Source organism: Dryobates pubescens, chromosome 2, assembly GCF_014839835.1.
Source record: "Dryobates pubescens isolate bDryPub1 chromosome 2, bDryPub1.pri, whole genome shotgun sequence".
Lineage (NCBI taxonomy): Eukaryota > Metazoa > Chordata > Aves > Piciformes > Picidae > Dryobates > Dryobates pubescens.
The window spans coordinates 34,311,473-34,323,941 of NC_071613.1; the positions used below are offsets into that span (position 1 = coordinate 34,311,473).

General features: G+C 40.9%; 1 protein-coding gene across 1 annotated transcript in view; it reads right to left on the reverse strand.

Annotated features, from left to right (window-relative positions):
- Positions 1 to 12,469, reverse strand: part of MYO3B (myosin IIIB) — a 193,080-nt gene that overhangs the window by 165,798 nt on the left and 14,813 nt on the right. The window lies entirely within an intron of this gene.

Sequence of the window (12,469 nt, forward strand, 5' to 3'; positions counted from 1 at the left end):
GATCTCCCAGTCAGCAGAGTTACTTTCCCAAACACTCCTGAGTGATGGAGGGATCACTGCAGCCTAGGTAAAAGGCTCATTCCCACTCCTGAAATTACACAAATGCTAAGTTCTGGTGATTAGGAAAATTACAATACAATCATAGGATATGAAGTAGTGAGAACATAAATGTGGCCCATGAACTGGAATTAGAGAAAGGAAAGATGAAATTTAAGATGAGATTAATTTAACTTTCTTATATAACTCATCATTAGGGAAGCCGATTAGTTAACAGTGTCTCTAAAAAAGATTACTTGCTCATTTGGTGGTAGTAGACCACCTCAGCTATGCATACACTTAACTAGAAGATCCACAAAACAAACTGAAGGAGAAAAATAAGAAAGTGATCTTGCAAAAACAATCGAAGACACCACCATCACTGACTGCAAAAATCTCTTGAATTTTGGATATGGATTAACTAGCACTTCAAATACACCCTCAGATTTTAAGGCTGGAGCCACTTCTTTCTAAGCATGCCTGATATAGGCAAATTTGATTGAAAAAAAACAGTATTTCAAAATTTGCTTCTTATCTCTTCACTATATCTGGCATCAGTGACAACTATCTGGCATGAGAAATTTAGTGAGGAAGAAATGTGAGCCTGGCTCGGGAAAATGATAACTTAGTAAGGAATGAAACAGCACATCTTCAATCTAGTTAAAGAAATAACTGTGCTTTCTGTTTGTGATAACAAAGAAAATAACCTGTGGGCAAATTCTCATGCACTGCATGCCTGTATAGCAACACTCAAAATGGAAACATGCAAACAAACTCATTTGCATGCTTTGTTCCTTTTCAGAAGAAAATTTTAAATTGTGATAGACCTTAAGACAAAAATGTTGATATGTTGTTAAAGTAATTTACCATATTGCAGACACAAACCAGGGCTGTTACCAAAGTCAGGTTAGAAGAAGCATAGTCTTTTCTTAGCCAATGGCAAGAGTAATTAGAGAAAACCTCTATTTCCCTCCTTGGTTAAAACTGTGTTCGCACCAAAGATGGTGCTTTGGTCTCATGACTGGGGGAAAAAACCAAAACAAAAAGACAAAGAAAGAAGGAAAAAGAAAAAAAAGCTAGGATCAATGTCATTCATCGGTTGTGGGTCAATAATATAAAGTTATTAGGGCAGCATCTCTCTGTTTGGATCCAATAGAGTGTGCTGCAAATACAGAACAGTATTCTGAACACACACAACTAGCACCTCAACAGAGAAGCAGGTCAGGTGAAAGACTTCTCTGACTGTACTACATGCTCTGAAGACAGCAGCCACAGACATGTAGCTCCTGATAAGTCAACCTTAAAAACAAGGTTTGCTTACAGGGCGGGGAGTGGTGGTGAATACAAACATGAATTGGAACAGTTGCATCTCAGGCTAAAATCCCCATATTGAACACATGTGATATTAATGCTTTACAAGAAATGCTACAGACCTTCAGATGAAAAGAAGCAGAGAAGAATAGATAGCAAATAGCTTTGATGCAAACAAAACCAAATAAAAAAACAAGGAGGAACCACCCCCACTGAGACATTTATTTCACTGCCACTTTAACAACTACACTATCACACAGATTCAGAAAATTATGCATGCCACTCTTTGTAGTGATGTGATATTTATTATGATGCCTCCCTCCAAGCAGCTGTCCTGAATAAACATATTTTTTCTTAAAACAGCAACAATAAAACCCCAAAATCCACAAACAAAATCCACCACACCAATACAGTGCCACTGCCTGCTTTTGTTCTGATTCATAAGTAACTCTGAAAATGGTTAACTCTGAAAATGGTTATTTCCAAATACATTAACATTTATTTATACTGTAAGATAATGTCGACAGGCAGCACGTTTATGCATTTCATGGACTCAGATTTGCCAAATATATAGCATAAACCTCTTTTGCTTAAACTAAACCAGCACCTTCTTGACCTCTAGCAATATTATCTAAATAGGTTCTACACCTGCCATCAGTGAAAGTGTCAATTACACACAACATAGTAACCCTTATGATATTCCTGTGATGGATCTGAATGTTTTACATTACAAAAAAACACCACAAAACCAAACCAAACAAAAACCCACCAAAAACCCACACCCAAACCAACAAAAACACACAAGAAAACAAAACAGAACACAGAGTATCTGCCATTATCTTTGATATTGTTACATCTAAATTTATTTTTTTTTAACACTAAATATAAACATTAAAGGAAAATGCTGAAACTGTAAAGTGAATTTGTGCTTTGCTATTTGCTCTTCTTTTAAGACAGGTTCCCGCTTACTTTTTATTTCTATGGCAAAAAGTTACATGCGAATGCAACCACTTTTGCTACAACTCCAGAAGACCTTAACACTAAAATGCTGATGCTGAAATTCCTTTAGGAAAAAATTTCTCCTTTCACTTCCCCCACATCAGGCCTCACACCTCTCTGGGCTCTGAAATTATGTACAGAGAGTGGCTTCTAGCTGTGAAAAACTTAGCAAAGCCCTCCCCGGGGGGAAGCTCAACGTATTAGAGACCTACTGATTACAAGAATTTCATTATTTGTGCCACCAGCTGGAGAAAACTTCCCAGTGTTCCATGCAGGCAAGCAAAATAGCCCATACCAGATGCTAAAAAATTACACTCCAGCAATTAACTTTACTGGATGGGGAACATCTTACACAAAGCTATTTAGGACTGCACACACACCATTTGAAGAATGACTACATGCCACCGTAGCACTCTACCAAACCCTGTTTTGCATACATGGGAAGAGGCAGAACTCAGAGCAAAATTAAGGACATCCTGACAAGAGTCTAGTCATATTGCTTCAGGCATTGACAGGGTTTCCTTTATTTATCCATGAAAAGAGATATTCTCCATCAATAAAGTGAGTTTCATGGGTTTCTTTGTAACACATGGATTTTTCTATTTAGAAAACTTTTAACAGTCAGAACAAAAGACCAGGCACAACAGACTAACTTAGACGGCAGTCAGGCAAATACACAAATAACATTTATCTACATTAAAAGAGAATACTTCTCTGTAAGATCAATATTAGAATCAATTATTGCGTATTATCACTCCTTAACAGTATCCTTTATACAGAGCACACATATGTATTTCATGTAAAAGAAGTACGGGTCATGTACAGGGCACAAATAATTTCTCTCTCCGTGAACTACAGCTTTCTAATTGCATTCCATGGCTCTAAACAGCCTCAGAATAGCCATCTGAAAAATTACGTGGTGTCACAGTTCTACTGTGATCTGAACCTGCACAGTAAAAACAAAACAAAAAACCCCAAGCCTTGCATATAGTAACTACACACAGGTTGTGTGATATAATTACTTCTGAAATAAAATCAGCAGCTTCTTCTTTCAAATTTATTATCACAGCTATCCTTCTCAGAAATTAATGGGACAAGAGTGACTCATAAGCAAGAAACACAGTACCAGAAATAGGTTTACAATTACTGCTCTATTTTCAGTACTGCCTTACTCAACTTCTACACAATAGTGATTTGCCTACTGTCTTCCAACATGCAACTTTTCCTCGATCATGGTAAAATAGGACTTCCATCAAGGTTCTGACATACTAGGAGCCTCACTTGAACACAGTGCTTTCAAACAGCCATAGCATACATTACCAGACAGTTTTGAGTTGTAATATAGCTGACAAGAACATAACAGCAATACCAGTCACTGCTAGTGAAACAAACTTGAACATACTGTTCCTATATGAACAATCCATGCACAGGACTAATTATTGCAATGTTTTGTTTGTCTAACTCTTCTTATCTCTCTGGTGAAATCAGATGGCTTACAGTCTTCTGGTATCTACACATACTGTGGAAGAAAGAATAAAAGAATGTCATGTTCAAAAAGCAGTTATTTCACTATTTGTAGGGTGATGAATATTGCTTCCAAACTACATGACTAACTAGTAAATAGAAGAATTCAGAAGGTAAAGCTGACATTATCAGCTACAGCTTCACCCAGCCATGGCAGCCCCTGTTCTGCTGGCTAGTAATGGTCACATCCAGACAGCTACCCAAGAAGCAATTGATAGAAGAATTAATGAACCATCAAAAGGCACAAGAAAAATCAATAGTCGGAACAGCTTCCTCTGCTAGTCTCCTCTGCTGTTTCTCAATGACCAGGTTAAAACAAAGAGGATGTCAATATCTTGAAATAAAGCATACAAAGGAATCCATCAACACACCAGCCTATAACTGTTCCAAATTGGTCTCAGAGATACTGAAAAATACAACCTGCAGAGTTCTTTCTGAGATAAAGGTCCAGTGATAGAAGGAGATGAAGGAAGACGACAAAAGTATGTGCAAAGGCTGTTATTGATGCTATACAACTTGCAAACAAGGCGAACTGTGCTTTAACTGACCGTTTCACTAGGGCAGCATAATGGAAAAACTGGACAATCAGGAATAGTGTTGCTATTATTTATAGATGAAAGGTAGATCCCTGAAAATACTCCCACTAAATTCAGTTCACAGAACACATATGTCTTAAATTTGCAAACCATGAAACTGATGCTGTGAATGCTCAAAATGGAGATGGAGAGGATGCAACTGAGAAGCACTTTCCCTTTCCACATACTCCAGCTTAAGCCTTTTACTAATTGTGCTCACATACACTCTCTCTACATAAAGTACTTTAAATTCAGGAACACCTTTGTTACTTTATTTCCTTCTGCTTCCTTTATGTAGATGGATTAGATAACCTAAGCTTTTAAGCTTGTAATATCAATCACAGGGAGAGAATAGAGCGATAACCAGTAGCAAAGGATAGTGTTTGGATGCAAGTTCTGAGGAAAGCTTTGTGAATGTTTTCTTTCTTGTCCACACTTCCAGTTCACCACAGCATGAAACAATCCCATTCCTAGGATAAACCACCCACAAAATAGCTACTGACACCACGCAGAGAAATCTAAATATCACAAACCAAACAAAAAAACAACCACTTGATTTTTGAATGCTTTAGTAAAATAATGAAAATTTAATACCACCACTTCTAAACAGTTCTGAACCACAAACGTTTGTAAGATTATAATCTTAATTCAAGTTCTTGGATCAAATGTTTGAATTCAAACCAGAAAACTATCCATTAATATCCTGGAAAATGCACGGTGGGGAAGATTTATGTGCCTAGTCCAGACAGTCCAGTTGCACGTTTTCATTAAGCTTTGTAAGTAAATTCTTACTGAGCCTTCATGAGTAAAGCACTAATCTTTGTCTGATAATGATTGATCATTTCTGCACTGTTCATATAAATCAAACAGATGCCTAGTCTGGGTGGGCAATACATCCTCATGATCGGTAGTTTCAGAAACAGATCTAGGATGCCTGTAGGCAAAGCTGAAGTACAGCTTGGCCCCTGACCAGCTCCCCTGCCAATCTAATGCTCCTCTTACTGGGTTTACATTTGCAGTCTTTCCTGAAGGCCAGTGTCAGAGCAGTAGGCACTGCTGACTCTGTTGCTGGGACATAAAGAAGTTACTTCACTTCAGAAGTATCTAGCACCTCTCACCCTGCAACTCCCAAGCAAGTGCCAGCAAGCGCCACAATATTCTTGTTAAACTTCTATCTTCCACAGGTTCCAGGTACACGAGTCTAGTTCCTTCATAACTGCATCTCCTTCAAAAATGAGATTTCTTTTGCTTCCCAGGAATTCATTCTAAAGCTGCTTCTCTCAGATGTACAAATGTACCAGTTTGTCTCACCTCAAGCCACTTCCTAGTTGAATAGAACTTGCAAACATGGTAATATTAGCTTTAAAAAGACCTGCTTAGCAAGCACAGAATGCAGCCATGGACTTCAAGTTAAATACTGCCTCAATCTACTGCATAATCAAGAATGGAACAAGCAACCACTAGGGTTTTCTAGAATAGGCAAGTCTTAAACATGAGTATGAACTCAAGCCACTCCACCGTTTTTACTAAAACAAAATCAATAGTACTTCAGAAAGTTTCTAGGTGCTTTTCTGCCTAATCTTCATTGATGCAAATATTATTATACTAGTAATCTAGTTCTTTGTTAGCATTGTTAGCACATGGGTGGAACAACCAAAGCAGAATGCATCAAGGATGAAATTCAACCTGTGTCACCCTCAAAGGGAATGCTGTTTATGATTCATTCCTCTAGCCTGACACAGATTTTTATGAAGACTGTCAGAACTTATTATTTTGGGGGATTACTACTTCTCTCTTGAATATGAATGCAGCCTTCTGTAAGAAAGGATTTTCTCACAAAACTTAAAAAAATTGTTTCATTAAGGCTTGTGGTGGTTTTAGGCTATGCCTTTAAAATTTAGTTACAGGTCTTGAGCAGAAAAGTAGAAAAAATATAAATAAATCACTATTGGGTGTAAACCAAGGAAAACAAAGTATTATTCTAACCAAATTCTTTGGGTAAATACCTAGAATAAGAGGAGCTGTACCATAACAACCCTTCCCTTTTCTCTTCTCTTCTGATCTTGGCTGTTTTTGCTTCACTCAGGAGAGAGAATCTGCGTGCTTCAGCTGGCCTTGGCTGAGTCTAACCCACTGCTCCCCTCTCCGCTCCTTTCTCCCTTGGGACAGGGGGAATGGGGGGGGGGGGGGGGGGGGGGGGGGGGGGGGGAGTGGAATGGCTTCCCTGGTCTCTTGACCAGGGGGGTTTTCATGTTTGCTATTACAAATATCTGTATAATACTGTAAATACTGCATATTTTGTACATATCCATTGCATTCCATTGTAGTGTGTAGATTTTGCTTGTAAATACAACTTCATTTGCTTCTAACTGAGCTGGTCTTGCAAAGTTAATGTTGGAGGGAAACTTCAACCTACCACATTACAAAAAATAACTGATACCCAACATGGGGCAATTGCTTGATTAATTCCTGCTCACATTAAAGAAGCAAAATGAAGCTGGTTTGGGTTTTGTGGCATTTGATATATTCTGCTCTGATGATGATTTTATATAGATGTTGCATGGCTCTGATGTTAGATAAGCTGGGAAGATATTTGGCATATAAACTGTTCCTTTGGTTTAAATACAAGCTGAAAATGCTGTTGTAGCAGTTTGGGCTGGGTGCCCTCTGCTGTGTTTACTTCCTGTGTCCAGAAGTCTAGCCCAGAGGGGTGGACACAGGAAATTAGGTATTTCATACCATAATTCTCTGCACCACTATAAGATCCAGTGCGGGGTCTGGCACTTCCTCTTTCTTCTCTCTCCACCACCCAGTAACTGGGGGAGATGTCTCCCAGTCATGGGCCTGGCTAGGCCCAAGGCCATGGGGGATGGGCATCCTCAGATCTGACCAGCTGAGACTAGCCTAGCAATGGAGTGGGGGGGGGGGGAAGAAGGAGCCCTGGGGGTCTTGGGTGTACCCTCAGGTGGGGATGGGACATTTCTGGGTATGCTTTGGGATCTCTTTTGTCACTGCGCTTCTGGCTCTCTGTAAACATTCACCACTTTTCCATTTAAACTTTCCATCACTTTTGCAATCTGTTTGTCTGAGTCGTTATTTTCTGCCCGTGGTGGGGAGGGGGTCTGCCTCAACCCATTACATTCTATGACCACTGCTTAGGATTTATTTGGCTTAAAAAGATTTGATAATAAGACTGTAACAGTTCCCACAGAAATACATTAATTCAGCATTCCTGTAGGTGAGAGTTATGTGAGCAGCTGGGATCCCAAAATTATTTATTAGCTATGTGTGATTCTGTTATCGGTAATAATTAATGTGTTCTTGTTAATGGCACTGTACTGAGAGAGACATGCAGCGAATAGGTGTTCTATTTTTAGATGCAGCAGACACAGACAGCATAGGGCTAGTTCTAATTCAAATGCAGAAATTACCAGTGACAATGCAGAGACAGACAGGACAAACAGGGAGAAACAGGCAGACAGGAGTTAACGGTAAAGCAGCGCTGACTGAGAATGGCAGCAGTTCTGGCATTCAGCCAGCAGCAGGGCAGACTCAGCCCACAATGGCTGCTGCAGCCATGGCTCCACCAGCAGCCATTAAGGAGGCAAAATCACTTCCACCTGCAGCAACAGGAGTGGGAGCGAGTTCTGCAGCAGCTGTTGGGTCCCAAAGTCCACCTGCCAATGCTGTTTCCTCGCAAACCCCTTCTGCTTCTGCAAAGTCTGCTGTACATTTGAATGCAGCTCCAGTTAAACAAATCACAGCTTTGGATAAAAGGGGCAGATGCAAGACAGATACAGAGGCAGAAGAGCAGCAAGATCCCTCTGCTGGTCAGGGATCTTCTGTTAAAAAGGATCCTTCTGAGAATGGAGAGAAAGTTTGCCTTAAAGATATAGCTGAATGACTGAGAGTATCAGTGGATAGTGTAGATGCAGGGCAGGATATAGGTTCTGGTAAGCCAGGAGCTAATGGAGGTGCTTCTGAACTTAAAGAGGTCCTATGGAGAGTATCATCAAGATTATGGGGACAGCAGCCTCAAGAGGATGTGATTGATGAAGATGATGGAGATCAAGATGACATTAAAGCAGTTAACATGCCCAGGCAGGAAATTAGGCATGTGAGAAAGGATTACATTAGAGGAGAGAATGAGCCAATTCTGACATGGCTAGGCAGGTGCTATGATACAGGTGCCCCTGCTTTAGTAGTGGGGGACAAGTCAGTGTCTCAGCTTGGAACCCTCTCGAAAGACAGTGGAATAGATAGACATCTAGGCAGGTGTCTTGGTAAGGTTTCTCTGTGGACATGCCTTGTACTGGCAGCTCTTATGAGGTACCCATCCAGAGATGACGTTCCATGGAACCCTAAGCCTTGGAACACCATGAATGAGGGAATTAAGCATTTGAGAGAGTTTACTGTGAGAGAAGTGATGTATGGAGACCATGGTACTCTGAATCCTGATGAAATTCCTGTGGGAACAGATCTTGCCAACAAGCTCATCAAACATGCTCCTCTTAATTATGCTACTATTCTGGCAAGCAGAATTGTGGTATGACATTATGGGGGCATGCCTCCTGCTGTTGGCCATTTCACTGACCCAATGAGACAACTGGAGGATAGTCTCACACGTGTTTCTTTGGTTTCAGCCATCGAAACTCTGTCTGGAAAAATTGAGAATTGCATGAAAGAGCTGAAGGAGGAATTTAAAACCTCTATATCCAAACTGGCACAGGGAGGTAATTCCAATTCTTCTTCTTCCAGGTGGATACATACCAAAACAGGTCAAACCAAAACAGACAACAGAGGCAATTATGTGGGAGTATCTGGATAACTCTGCGTGATCAGTTTGGTGAGAACATGAATAGATGGGATGGTCAACCAACTTCCAATCTTTTCAGGAGATTAGAGGAACTGCAGAGTGGCAGAGCCCAAGGTAGCAATACCAGAAGGGTAGCTATTACTTCCTCAGTTTCCCAGAACAACTCTAATAGCTCCAACAGTGATTCCACCTCTGACACCAGACGCCGTGCTAACTGCACATGCGGATGTATTCCCCATAATTAGGGGTGCCCTGCCTCCCACCAGGGGAAGGAGAGGAATAACGCAGACAACAGAGTCTATTGGGATGTGTACATTCAGTGGCCTTGCACTCCAAAATTTCAGAAGTAGAGGGTCTTGGTTGACACAGCTCACTGCACCATAATACCATCAAATTATCAGGGATCAGAGCCTATAACTATTCTGGAAGTCACTGGTGGATCTCAAGAGTTAACTAAGACACAAGTTGATATAAGTTTAACTGGTAAACAGTGGAAGAAACACAGGACCTGATGCACCTTGTATTCTGGGAATTGATTTTCTGAGAGAAGGGCATTTCAAAGACCCTAAGGGTTACAAATGGGCTTTTGGAATAGCAACTGTAGAAATTGATGGAGAAAAAATGAAGTTGTCTATTACACCTGAGCTTTGAGATGAATCTGCAGTCGCGGGACAGCATGAGACAGAGGATATAAAGTTGCCAGTTGCTTCTCAGACTTTGCTTCACAGACAATACAGAACCAACCATGACTCTTTGGTGCCTATTCAGAATCTGATTTCTCAGTTGGAAAGTCAGAATGTTGTCAGCAAAACTCATTCACCTTTCAACAGTCCAGTGTGGCCTGTGCAAAAGCAAAATGGAGACTGGCGTCTGATAGTCAACTTCTGTGCTCTGAATGAGGTAACTCCACCTATGAGTGCAGCAGTACCAGACATGATGGAACTCCAGTATGAGCTGGAAACCAAGGAGGCCAAATGGTATGCTACCACAGACATTGCTAATACTTTCTTCTCTATTCCCACAGCAGAGGAATGCAGGCCTTGGTTTGCCTTTACCTGGCGAGGAGTCCAGTACACTTTTAACAGATTGCCAATGGGCTGGATGCCCAGTTCAAGCATCTGTCATGCAGTGATCCATGATGCTCTGGAGAAAGGTGGTGCTCCAGAACACATCCAGTTCATCGACAACATCATCATCTGGGGTAAAACTGCTGAAGAAGTCTTCAAGAAAGATAACAAAATCATTGAGATTCTCTTGAAAGCTGTTTCGCCATTAAGTGAGACAAGGTGAAAGGACCTGCCAGAGAGATCCAGTTTTGGGAGTGCAGTAGCAGAATGGTCACCAACACATTCCAGTGGATGTGGTAAACAGAGTCTCTGCCATGGCAAATCCCATGAACAAGCAAGAAACTACGTTTCTTGAGGATAGTGGGATTCTGGAGACTGCACATTCCTGGATACAGATTGTGAAATGTCTGTATGATGTAACTCAAAAGAGAAACAGTTTCCACTGGGGTCCTGAGCAACAAGCAGCCTTTGACCAGATAAAACAAGCAGTAGTCCAAGCAATGGGTCTGGGAAAGATGGCCAAAGCTTTATCTCTACACTGACTCATGGATGGTAGCCAATGCTCTGTGGGGATGGCTAAAGGACTGGAAAAGGAATGGTTGGCAGAGAAAAGGAAAGCCTGTTTGGGCAGCTGACTTGTGGCAGGACATTGCTGCTCGAATCAAGAGAATTCCAGTGAAGGTGAGACACATTGATACTCACATTCCTAAGAGCAAAGCTACTGAGGAACAACACCACAACCATCAGGCAGATCTAGCCGCAAGAGTTTCTCAAGTTGTGTTTCTCAACAGAAACTCGATCTCGACCTCGACTGGAAACACCGAGGTGAGATGTTCTTAGCTCAGTGGGCTCATGATTCATCAGGACATCAAGGCAGAGATGCAACCTACCAGTGGGCTTGTGACAGATCCATAGACATTGCCATGGATGCTATCACGCAAGTCATCCATGACTGTGACATCTGTGCTGCTATTAAGCAAATTAAGCCCTTGTGGTAAGGTGACCAATGGTCAAAGTACAAGTATGGTACATCACTCTACCTCGTTCTCGATCTGGTAAACAGTATGGGCTTACTATGGTAGGGGCGAATACTGGATGGTTGGAAACTTACCCAGTTCCACATGCAACTGCACGCAACACCATTCTTGGTCTGAAGAGACAAATCCTGTGGAGACACGGAACTCCAGAGAGAATTGAATCAGACAATGGAACTCATTTCAAAAACAATCCTGTAAAAAACTGGGTCAAAAAGCACAGCATCAAGTGGATATTCCACAGTCCCTACTAGTGCACCAGATGCAGAAAAGATTGGATGTGGCACTTGAAGCCACGGTTTAGTTAGTCATGAGGTGTTGGGTGATAGGGTGGACTTGATGATCTCTTTTCCTATGAAATGAATCCTATGATTCCCTTTTCTCTTCTCCTCTGATCTCGGCTGTTTTTGCTTCACTCAGGAGAGAGAATCTGTGTGCTTTGGCTGGCCTTGGCTGAGTCTAACCCACTGCTTCCCTCCCCACTCCTTTCTCCCTTGGGACAGGGGGAATGGGGGGGGGCAGTGGAACAGCTTCCCTGGTCTCTTGATGTTGTTTGCTAACTGCAAATATCTGTATAATACTGTAAATACTGTGTATTTTGTACATATCCATTGCATTCCATTGTAGAGTAGATTTTGCTTGTAAATACAACTTCATTTGCTTCTAACTGAGTTGGTCTGGCAAAGTTGATGGGGGGGAAACTTCAACCCACCACGAGACTCAAAAAAAAAAATAAATCCCAAAACCAGTGTTGATATTGAAAGTTAAGGAAAAAAAATGGTCTAGAGGAGGCATATAAAGATTGTTTCATTCTCAGAGATTACCATTAAACAAACCTGCCCTTCTCACTAACATGCAAGAAATAAATTTTTCTTTTCACAAAATTAGAAAAATATATTATGAGTGAAAAAATGACACTTCCAAGGTTTGGGAGAGGTACTTTATATTTCAGAATACCTATAACAGAACCTGGAGCTAACAAAGAAAATTGTATTCAGCAATAAAAGACTGAATGCTTTACTAGGATTCAAATTATTGCCAAAAAGAAAAATAAAAAAAATCACTTCCTACACATGGTAACTGAAGTATTTTTGCAGAATTGTCTTA